This window comes from Triticum aestivum, chromosome 1A, assembly GCF_018294505.1.
Source record: "Triticum aestivum cultivar Chinese Spring chromosome 1A, IWGSC CS RefSeq v2.1, whole genome shotgun sequence".
Lineage (NCBI taxonomy): Eukaryota > Viridiplantae > Streptophyta > Magnoliopsida > Poales > Poaceae > Triticum > Triticum aestivum.
Window position 1 is genome coordinate 409,703,905 of NC_057794.1, and position 11,496 is coordinate 409,715,400.

Consider the following 11,496-nt stretch of genomic DNA (forward strand, 5'->3'; position numbering starts at 1 on the left):
TCTATATTAAACGGCAACTTAGCTCTGGCTGGCGCGGACTGCCGACAAATAGTCTCTCGGTCTCAGGTTTTCCGTCGTTCTTAACGTGTCAAAATGAGCTGCCGATTAATTTCGTTCAGAATTTCCCACCGGCAGCAAAAAAAAGACAGATTCGACATGCAAGTCGATGGACAAGCATCTCAAATTCCACCTTTTTAGCGGAAAAAGTGGTGAGCAAATATCTTGAAGACGGCGGGTCCATCGTACGTGGCCATGACACCATGCACGATCAGCGCTAGCTCTCCTGGGCTATATGGCCTATATATATAGGCTGGTGGCATCGCTTCTTCTCAGCTAAATCACACGATCGAACGACAACGATCGAGTACTCGAAGAAGCCTCAGTCAGAGTCAGAGTCTGTGTACGTATAGAAGCATGGAGAGCAACCGCAGGGACCTGCAGCCACCGCCAGGTAATTGCTACTCGTAGAACATTTGGTTTTAATACCTAGACTTTTCACTGTCTCCAGATGCACCAAAAATAACTTTTTAATGTAAAAAATCAACTTTAAATTTTCTTGTTAACCTGGATCACCTGCTCCGATTTCGTCAGGCTACCCGACGGCAGCGGACACGGTGCCAGCAGGGGGCGACGGCTCGCCGCGCCGGGAAGAGACGAGGCAACGCGGCCGGAAAACTGGTTTCCTCGATGCATGGTATGCACGCACAAGCTCTCGTCGTTTCGTTACACATTTATGTTTAACTTTGTATGCTTGAGCTAGTATATAAATTCACGTGCGGCATCACAACGTTGTAAGAGCCTGCCACTAATTTCGTGTGATGGATGCATGTATGCTTTTCAGTGTCGCCGCACTGTGCTGCTGCTGGCTGTGCGACCTGTGCTGCGTCTAGATTGGACGGCGAAAGCATACGAGTTTAGTTGCTTATTAGGAAGCAAGTTTTGATCAGGGCTTCCTTATCAATAGTATCCAGAATCACGAGTTATATCATCTCGTTATGTCGTTGCTTTGTAATCTGGGTTGTGTATGCGTCGTCCTATATGTGTGCTTGTGACTTTGCCCTTAATTCTCTCGTTTTTCCTTTTGGATTGGGGTGTGTAACTATCCATATCGTTGCGACGCAATGAGTTTGTTTCTTCATGGAGCTGATCCTCAGCTGGTATTTGTATGGTAAAAGCAACTCACTCCGCAGCTCTTTATCGAAAAAAAACTCACTTTGCAACTTCGAAGAATACGTGTGCTATAGGCTATAGCCACTGGCCCCTGTATAATAATGTTAAAGATAGTTAAGACAATCTAGTGGCGAATCCATAACGGGAATCAATGGATGACCTCAAAGAACTAAACTAATTAAATCGGCACATACCAATAAACATCTAACACTTGATCGGGGTCCCTCTAGTCCCCTGGAAAGCTGAAGCTTAACGCGCTCGCGCCACTCGTTGCCAAGGTCGACAAGTACCTCTTGGGTTGACGTGTCCTCATGCTCTCTCTCCCAGTGCCCCACCACCCTGCTTAGTGTGGTGCTTGTTGTGCAAAGTGAGTTTTACAAAGTGACACACAAGTCTGAAGGCCAGAAACAAAAGCCTGCTCTCCTGGCACCGCGCCAAGATCCAATTCTTAGACTAAAAAACAAATGCGCAAAAAGACAATGATCGACAATGAAGATTTGTTGTTGAAGACTCTCACATTGTGCTCCTTCGAAAGCTCACAATAAACAAGCATGAGGAGAGTTGAAGTTGTCCTTTGCGTGCCACCACTTCTATCTACCACAGATTTAACGGTGTTGAAGGTATACAGGAGCTAGGATCAATGGGAAAAAATACGGGATGCCGTCTTCGGGACGCGGTTGCAAAGCTTGCACATGTCATAGTTTAGCCAACCACTCTTGAAGAGCCAATCCGTCGCCCGTCGTCCACACGGTTTTGGAGTATGAGCCATGAGAAAACTTATTGAGGACTGGGGATTTTCGACACCGCACTCTTCATATTTGTCTTAATGGCTCTCAAGAATTACGCCTTATATGCCACTGGTAGGAAAAGGGCATGTTGTCCCTGTTCGTAAGGGCCTTTTGTCCCGATTCTGGAACCGGGACTAAAGGGTCGGTACTAATGCCCTGTCCCTTTAGTCCCGGTTCAATCCAGAACCGGGACAGATGGGCCTGCACGTGGCCTGTGCGCGGAGCCCAGGCAGGAGACCCTTTGGTCCCGGTTGGTGGCACCAACCGGGACCAATAGGCATCCACGCGTCAGCATTTCTGTGGCTGGGGTTTTTGTTTTTTTTGAAAGGGGGGGGGGGGTTGGGGGTTTTGGGGGTTAATTTAGGTGTTTCATATATTGTGTTAGCTAGCTATAATTAATAGAGAGAAGTGTCCTCTCTTATGTCCGTGCTTGGTCGACGCTACGTACTATACATACGTATAGAGAGGACTAGACACGCTAGCTAGCTAGTAAGCAAACGAAGGAAACAGAAGATCGTCATGAACATATATGCATACAGAGAGAAGTGATATTGACCACCTCTCCTTCTCCGAGGGATTGGTCGAACAACAAGTTCTCGTATATCTATCCGACACTACCGGCTACATATATACAATAATTATCTCTTACAAATATAATCATACGGACTCAGGGTCCACATAGAATTCTCCGTCTTCAGGGATCACGTGGTCAAGAAAGAATACCGCCAATTCCTCTTGAATTGCTCGCATGCGAGCTGGTGCTAGGAGTTCATCTCGCTTCCGAAACATCTAATTTAAAGAAGGGGGTCAATACATATATATATGAATGAATGAAACTCAACACAAATGATGATAATAAAATAAAATTGTGAATGTTGTTATTTACGTACTTCATATTGTTCGTCAGTGTAGCCCCACTCACAGGTCGTGTGGCGGATGGACTCGCAAACGTAGTATCCACAGAAATCATTCCCTTGTTCCTGCCACAACCACTTTACAAGAAATAGAGGTCAATCAAACTGATAAGAAAGAATGCCAAATGGTATTGATGAAACTAGCGCTTGAATGACTAGTAGATGCGCGAAACATGCTACTATAGTACTTACTTTCGGGTGTCTAAATTGCAGCTCCTTCGGCAGTCCCGGAGCTTTTCTGGTGAATTTTCTCCAAACCCTGCCGGACAAAGAAAACAATTACTTGATATATCAGGAAATGAACAAAGTTGCTGATATGGTGGATAATGATCGATTTAACTTACTTCTCGAGTATTTGAGTCATGTCTGCATAGTCCTGGGGATCTTTTCGTCTTGAGTCTAAGACGGTTACTAGTCCCTGCTCAAGCTTAATCTCTAGGAGAATATAGTGGAAACTGCACACGCATGCATAACTCATCAATTACATTACTATAACCTTGACTAATATATAAGGGAAACCGAATACGCACAAGACAGTAACACTCACTTGAAGTTGTAAGGAAAGAGTATTATATCTTTGTTTTCATTTATTACGAACGATCGTAGCAAGTTGGCCTCGGTAGCTGCGGCATGAAATTTAACCTGAGTTGCATCTATGAGATATGTGTTAATGAACCCAATATCACCGACTTGTCTTTTCTTCAATTCGGCGATCTTCAATCTGCATAATATAGTGAGGATGATTATAAATACATGCAATGAAAGAGCTGAGCTATATAGAGAGACTTAATGACAGAAGTAGTACTACTTACAGACAGTAGCAGGCGACCGTTGTTTTATCGAGGGCCAATTGATTGAAAAACTGATAGAACTCCTCAAATGGAACAGGCAACAGTTCAATTCCAACGAGGTCATGCTCCTTTTTAACTTTCACATACAAAGTACTCCTCCCCCCAGAGTCTCTGCAGATTTTCAAGTACCAATCATGCAATCTTCGCATCATCGTTGATAGAGATCTTTCATCTTTGACGAGAGGCTTCCCGTACTCGTATCTTTGTATCTGCACGTCCATGGGTTCATAATGTACATCGTCGGGCAGGTAATCTGCAAGATTGCTATAACCGGGCACCATCCTCGGATCATTAGCGACGTTGTGGCTAGGCACCTTGAGCGGGGGGCACGATTGCTTCGCTTGTTCGCCGAGCTGGGCAATTTGTTTCCCAGCTCGTCGTTCTTTCAGCCTTTGATCACTGACAGTACTTCCCGACCGCTCCGCTTCGGCAAATTCCTTTCCAATAATGCGCTCATAGTTTCCTTTCGGCGGAGACTTCGGTGGTTTTGTCAGGGCAGCCAGAGTGCGCTTCGCTTTCACCGGATCTACCTTCTCCTCCGGAAGTGGATGTCTCTTTGCTTTCAACCCTTGAAACCAGTCATCCACTTCGGTTCGTGCGATCTCGGCGTTCTCCTCCGGGGTCCTCTCGTATGGTAACTTCTCTGGAGTCTTCAGAGAAGGACCGAATCTGTATGTCCTCCCGCCTCTGGTTGTACTGCTAGACGCCGACCGAGCAGACGGAGCGGTTGTCTTCTTTACTTGCTTACGAGGCGGAGGAGAAGGACTACGACGCGCCGGAGCAGCCGGAGCGGCGGCAGGTCTCTTCCGCCCTTGCTGACGAGGCGGAGAAGGAGGAGGCTGGCTGCTCGGGCGCGTCGGCGCAGGCGGAGAAGGAGGCGGAGTGCCGCCACGCGCTGGAGAAGGAGCCGGTCGAGTGCCCTGATCGTCACTCGCCGGAGGAGGAGGCGGTGGAGGAGGCGGAGTGCCCTGACTCGCCGGAGGAGGAGGCGGTGGAGGAGGCGGAGTGCCCTGACTTGCCGGAGGAGGAGGAGGAGGCGGAGGCGTCCAGTTCGGAAGGTTGATGAGCTCCTTCCGCCATAGGCATGGAGTCTTCAGAGCAGACCCCAGCCTAGTCTCCCCTTCACCGGTAGGGTGGTCAAGCTGGAGGTCCTCAAATCCCTCCGTTATTTCATCCACCATCACCCTAGCATATCCTTCTGGAATCGGCCGGCAGTGAAAAGTTGCGCCGGGTTCAGTAGGATAAACAGAGCCAACAGCCGCCTTGACCTTCAAATTCATCCATTGCGTCATAAGGTGGCAATTTTGAGACTCCGTGATAGCATCCACGGGATAGCTGGCAGGAGCCGTCAAGGCATGCTCCGGCTGAAGCAGCTCGGTGGAAGCCACGCTGCTTCTGCGCTGAGATGGCGGGGTAGCTTCGGGGGAAGCTTCGGCAGTACGTTTGCTGCGATTTGCTTCTCGTTCCTCTATCGCGTCTACCCTTGCTTGCAGCGCCTGCATTTGGGTCTGCTGCACTTTTTTCCTCCTCTCATGGGATTTGTAACCGCCTGCGTCCGGAAACCCAACCTTCCACGGAATGGAGCCTGGCGTGCCTCGTGTCCGTCCAGGGTGCTCAGGATTCCCGAGGGCCATTGTGAGCTCGTCGTTCTCTCTGTCTGGAAAGAACGTCCCTTGCTGCGCTGCTTCGATATACTGCTTAAGCTTCCTGACTGGTATGTCCATTTGATCGTTCGTCCAAATGCACTTCCCTGTTACAGGGTCCAAGGTTCCGCCAGCCCCGAAGAACCAAGTCCGGCAACGGTCTGGCCAGTTAATTGTCTCTGGTTCGATCCCTTTATCAACCAGATCATTCTCAGTCTTGGCCCACTTAGGCCGGGCTACGAGGTAGCCACCTGACCCCGTGCGATGGTGATGCTTCTTCTTCGCAGCATTTTGCTTGTTTGTCGCCGACATCTTCTTACTCTTTTCCGATGTCTTGTGGGCCACAAATGCGGGCCAGTGATCTCTGATCTTCTCATATCTGCCCTTGAATTCTGGTGTCTCATCATTTTCGACAAACTTATTCAGCTCTTTCTTCCACCTCCTGAATAGTTCTGCCATCCTCTTAAGAGCAAAAGACTTGATTAATTGCTCTTTAACTGGGTTCTCTGGATTATCCTCTGGCGGTAGGGTGAAATTTGACTTCAGCTCAGTCCAAAGATCATTTTTCTGCATATCATTGACATAAGACACCTCAGGGTCTTCTGTAGCCGGCTTAAACCATTGCTGGATGCTGATCGGGATCTTGTCCCTAACCAGAACCCCGCACTGAGCAACAAATGCGTTCTTTGTTCGGATGGGTTCAATCGGTTGGCCGTCGGGCGCGATTGCTATGATCTCAAACCTTTCATCCGAGCTCAACTTTTTCTTCGGGCCTCGTCTCTTTACCGAAGTTGTGCTCGATCCGGAGGGCTAGAAAAAAGAACAAAGACTTAATTAATATGTGTACATACCAAAACAATGAATGCATCAATTAGCTAGTCAGCACAGGCTTAACTAATATATATACCTGGCCGGACTCGGTTCGGTCACCGGAGCCGTCATCACGGTCTCCTTCTTGCACCGGCATTGGGTCACCGGAGCCGTCCTCATGTTCTTCTTCTTGCACCGGCATTAGGTCACCGTAGCCAGCTTCTTCACCCTCTCCTTCCAGACCATCGGTGTCGTTGAGAAACAACGAGACGGCATCACTTCCTTCTGCGATTATGTCCCTCAACAACGCTTCTTTTGCTTCGTCTCGGGCGGTGTCCATAGTTTCTACAAATATTTACAACATGGCAATTATTATTCAAACATGACAGATGGATATATTAGTGGCAAACGTAGAACTAGCTACCTAATCATAGTAAGGAATCATATATATTAATTAGTGGCCTCGACGCTGCTTCTCTAGGGTTTGGGGTGGCCTCGACAACGCTTCAAGGGTTTGGGGTGGCCTCGAGAACGCTTCAAGGAGGGGGTAATATCGACCCCCCCCACGTGTTGAAGCTATCGGGAGGGGGTATATATCGACAACGACGACACTACATCTATGTCCCTCGACGACCCTCGTTCCCGATAAAAAAAAGAGGAAGAAGAAGAAAAAAGAGGAGAAGAAAGAATAGAGGAGAAGAACTCCTCTATTCTTTCTTCTCCTCTTTTTTCTTCTTCCTCTTCTTTTTTATCCTCTTCTTCCTCTCATGTTCGAGAGGATCGCCGAGGGGTCGGGAGGTTGCCTAGTGTCAAAGGATTCAACAAAACCATGTCTTCATCATTAGGCGAAAGTAACAGGTGCATGATGGTACGAAGCTCTCCAAAGTTATTTTGGAACGGAGTCCTAGATAGGATAATTCGCTTTTTGGTACAAAGTTCAGCAAGAACCTTCCAAATATCGTTATTTGGAAGGCCTTTGCTGAAATTCATACAAAAAGGCAAATTATCCTATCCGGGACACCATTCCAAAATAACTTTGGAGGACTTCGTCATGCCCTGGTTACTTCTGGCTAATGATGAAGCCATGGATTTCTTCAATACTTTGACACTAGGAAACCTCTCTCTCGACCCCTCGGCGATCCTCGACCCCTCGAACCCTCGACGACCCTGGAACCCTCGACCCCTCGGCGATCCTCTTCTTCCTCTCATGTTCGAGAGGATCGCCGAGGGGTCGGGAGGTTGCCTAGTGTCAAAGGATTCAACAAAACCATGTCTTCATCATTAGGCGAAAGTAACAGGTGCATGATGGTACGAAGCTCTCCAAAGTTATTTTGGAACGGAGTCCTAGATAGGATAATTCGCTTTTTGGTACAAAGTTCAGCAAGAACCTTCCAAATATCGTTATTTGGAAGGCCTTTGCTGAAATTCATACAAAAAGGCAAATTATCCTATCCGGGACACCATTCCAAAATAACTTTGGAGGACTTCGTCATGCCCTGGTTAGTTCCGGCTAATGATGAAGCCATGGATTTCTTCAATACTTTGACACTAGGAAACCTCTCTCTCGACCCCTCGGCGATCCTCGACCCCTCGAACCCTCGACGACCCTGGAACCCTCAACCCCTCGGCGATCCTCTTCTTCCTCTCATGTTCGAGAGGATCGCCGAGGGGTCGGGAGGTTGCCTAGTGTCAAAGGATTCAACAAAACCATGTCTTCATCATTAGGCGAAAGTAACAGGTGCATGATGGTACAAAGCTCTCCAAAGTTATTTTGGAACGGAGTCCTAGATAGGATAATTCGCTTTTTGGTACAAAGTTCAGCAAGAACCTTCCAAATATCGTTATTTGGAAGGCCTTTGCTGAAATTCATACAAAAAGGCAAATCATCCTATCCGGGACACCATTCCAAAATAACTTTGGAGGACTTCGTCATGCCCTGGTTACTTTCGGCTAATGATGAAGCCATGGATTTCTTCAATACTTTGACACTAGGAAACCTCTCATATATATCCATCTATAGCCACATACATATATAAATGAAAAAAAATGCTATGAACAAAAATACATATATATCAATGCATACATCCATGGATCATCATTGCTCATATATCCATAGTCATATATAAAAACTTTCTGCCTATGAACAAAAAACTTTCTATGAACAAAAAACTTCTGATACATAGTTTAAATTTTTTAAATTTCATTCAAATGAAATTTGAACCAGATTCAAATTCCTTGCTGAAAACCTATTCTAAACCAATCAAAAAATTCTGAAATTTTGCCATATACACAGAGAACATACATACATATATACATTTTTATAAAAATGCAAACAACAAAAAATCTAAAAAAGGACATATACACGCTCCTTCTTTTCCTTCTTCTTCCTTCTTCCTCTTTTCTTCTCCAACACAACACTTTTTTCTTAAATGTTACATATGAACATATAAAGAGCATTATACAGCATATACAGAGCATTATATATACAGTGAACATACATACATACATCTTAACAAAAAAATGAAAAATAGGCCGCGGTGGTCGGCGACGTCGGCGATGGTTGGCGGTGGAGCTTACGGATGGCATGCGGGGACGGCAATGAGAAGGAAAGGGGAGGAGGCAGGGGCTCACAGCGCGGGGAGAGGTCGAGGTCGCCGGCCGGAATCGGTGTGGCGGCGGACGAACGGCCTAGGGGATGAACGGGTCGCGGGAGCCGGCGTGGTGCTTCCCCGGAGTGACGGCGACAACGGGCATGGGGAGGGGTCGGGGCTGGCCTGAGGCAGAGGCGATGGCGCGTGGGGCAGGGATGGCGTCCGGGCGACGCGGGGCAGCGGTGGCGTCGAGGCGGCGAGGTCGGGGCAGCAGTGGAGCGGGGCGGCGATGGCGTCGGGGCGGCGCCGTGAGGCAGACGGCGACGACGCGGGGTGGCACGCGGCAACGGGGCGGCGACGATGGGCACGGGCGACGGGGCAGAGGGCGGCGGGGCAGCGGGAGAATGGGGAACTGAATGAAAATTTCACAGTGTTTTCTTACATACTAAGACCATTGGTCCCGGTTTCGTGGAACCAACTGTGACCAATGGTCCCTTTAGTCCCGGTTGGTGGCACCAACCGGGAGCCAAAGGTCTCTTTTCAGCAGCCCAAATGGCAGGAAGCGGAGGCCTTTGGTCTCGGTTGGTGGCACCAACCGGACTAAAGGGGGGCATTGGTCACGGTTGGTGCCTACGAACCGTGACCAATGCCCCTTTAGTCCCGGTTGGTGCCACTACCGGGACCAATGGCCCTTGTGCTGCCCCGCGTCAAAAGTTTAGTACCACCTCGCTAGCTGAGAGAGCTCGAGAGTGGTTTATAAGCGCTGCTGCGCCCACCCTCCCGAGCTCCTCTCAACTGCAGGCTTTCGGGCCTAATCTGTCACTGCAATGCCTGTGGGCCTACTGGGCCTGCTGCGGGCCTGAATCCTGGCCCATGGTAGGGTTTCTAGTCGTATTCAGGCCGTGGTGGCCCAGTAGGTGGCATTTTTTTGTTTTTTTGTTGCTTTATTTATTTTCTTTTGTTTTTTGCTTTATTTTTTAATTCTTTATGCTTTTAGTTTTAGAAAAATTATAAACTTTTTGTTAATGCCATTAGTTTTCAAATTTGAAAACACTTTTTTAGTTTTTTTGTTTTCTTTGTTGCTTTATTTATTTTATTTTGTGATTAACTTTACTATAAAAATAGTTTTTCCTGTTTTTTTGATTTGTTTTTTGCATTATTTATTTTCTTTTGTTTTTTGCTTTAATTTTTAATTCTGTTTGCTTTTAGGTTAGCAAAATTATAAACTTTCTGTTAGTGCCATTAGTTTTAGAAAAATTATAAACTTTCTGTTAGTGCCATTAGTTTTCAAATTTGAAAACACTTTTTTAGTTTTTTTGTTTTCTTTGTTGCTTTATTTTTTTTATTTTGTGATTAACTTTACTATAAAGTTAGTTTTTTCCTATTTTTTTGATTTGTTTTTTGCATTATTTATTTTCTTTTGTTTTTTGCTTTAATTTTTAATTCTGTTTGCTTTTAGGTTAGCAAAATTATAAACTTTCTGTTAGTGCCATTAGTTTTAGAAAAATTATAAACTTTCTGTTAGTGCCATTAGTTTTCAAATTTGAATAGTTAAAATTTGAATTCTTTGAAAATTGTTTGAATCACAAGTTTGTGATTAACTTACTAAAAAAATGAGAATAGATGCGCTTATAGAGAAAATTCAACCTAAATTCCTAGTAAATTTCTATGAATTTCAGAGAAATTCACTATGAATTTAGGTTAAACTTTTCTCTATTAGGGCATCTATTTTCACTTCGAGAGGAGCTCAACAAGGCAGAGAGGGAAGGGCTTATAAACCGGTGTGAGCCCCCTTCGGTTGGCGAGGTGGGACTAAACTCTGCCCGCAACGAGGACCAACCCTTTAGTCCCGGTTTGTGGCACAAACCGGGACTAATGGTCATGGGCCAGGGGCGAGGAGCAAAATTATAAACTTTCTGTTAGTGCCATTAGTTTTAGAAAGTTGAAAGTTGAAAGTTGGCATGGGCCAGGGACTAATGGTCATGGTATTACGAGGGCCGAACCATAAGACATGAAAGCATTTCAAATGAACTCTGAAAAAGTTGAAAGTTGGGATGGTATCATAATTTCACCCACATAGCATGTGCATGTACAAAACGGACAATGGTAGCATGTTCGTGTGTTACAAAGTTGGCATGGTATCATCATAATAGTTGCGGGAGAAAGTCTTCACTTTTTCTTCGCTTGTGTCATTTGCTTATTGCGCCGTAACCATGGATAATCTTCATTGTTTATCAGGATGCTTGGGTCAGCCTTGACATTGAAGGGAGGAATTTCATGAAACTTTTCATAATCTTCAGACATGTCTGTCTTGCCGTCCACTCCCAGGATGTCCCTTTTTCCTGAAAGAACTATGTGGCGCTTTGGCTCATCGTATGATGTATTCGCTTCCTTATCTTTTCTTTTTCTCGGTTTGGTAGACATGTCCTTCACATAGATAACCTGTGCCACATCATTGGCTAGGACGAACGGTTCGTCAGTGTACCCAAGATTTTTCAGATCCACTGTTGTCATTCCGTACTGTGGGTCTACCTGTACCCCGCCGCCTAACAGATTGACCCATTTGCACTTAAACAAAGGGACCTTAAAATCAGGTCCGTAGTCAAGTTCCCATATGTCCACTATGTAACCATAATATGTGTCCTTTCCGCTCTCGGTTGCTGCATCAAAGCGGACACCGCTGTTTTGGTTGGTGCTCTTTTGATCTTGGGCGATCGTGTAAAATGTAT

The 11,496-nt window shown here is 46.2% G+C and overlaps 1 long non-coding RNA gene across 1 annotated transcript; it reads left to right on the forward strand.

Moving 5' to 3' along the window:
- The first annotated feature begins 343 nt into the window (after window positions 1-343).
- LOC123140365 (uncharacterized) lies at window positions 344-1,180 on the forward strand. The gene is made up of 3 exons (XR_006469982.1): window positions 344-451; window positions 592-694; window positions 842-1,180. It is a non-coding gene; the product is annotated as an uncharacterized lncRNA (long non-coding RNA).
- Window positions 1,181-11,496: the final 10,316 nt, after the last annotated feature.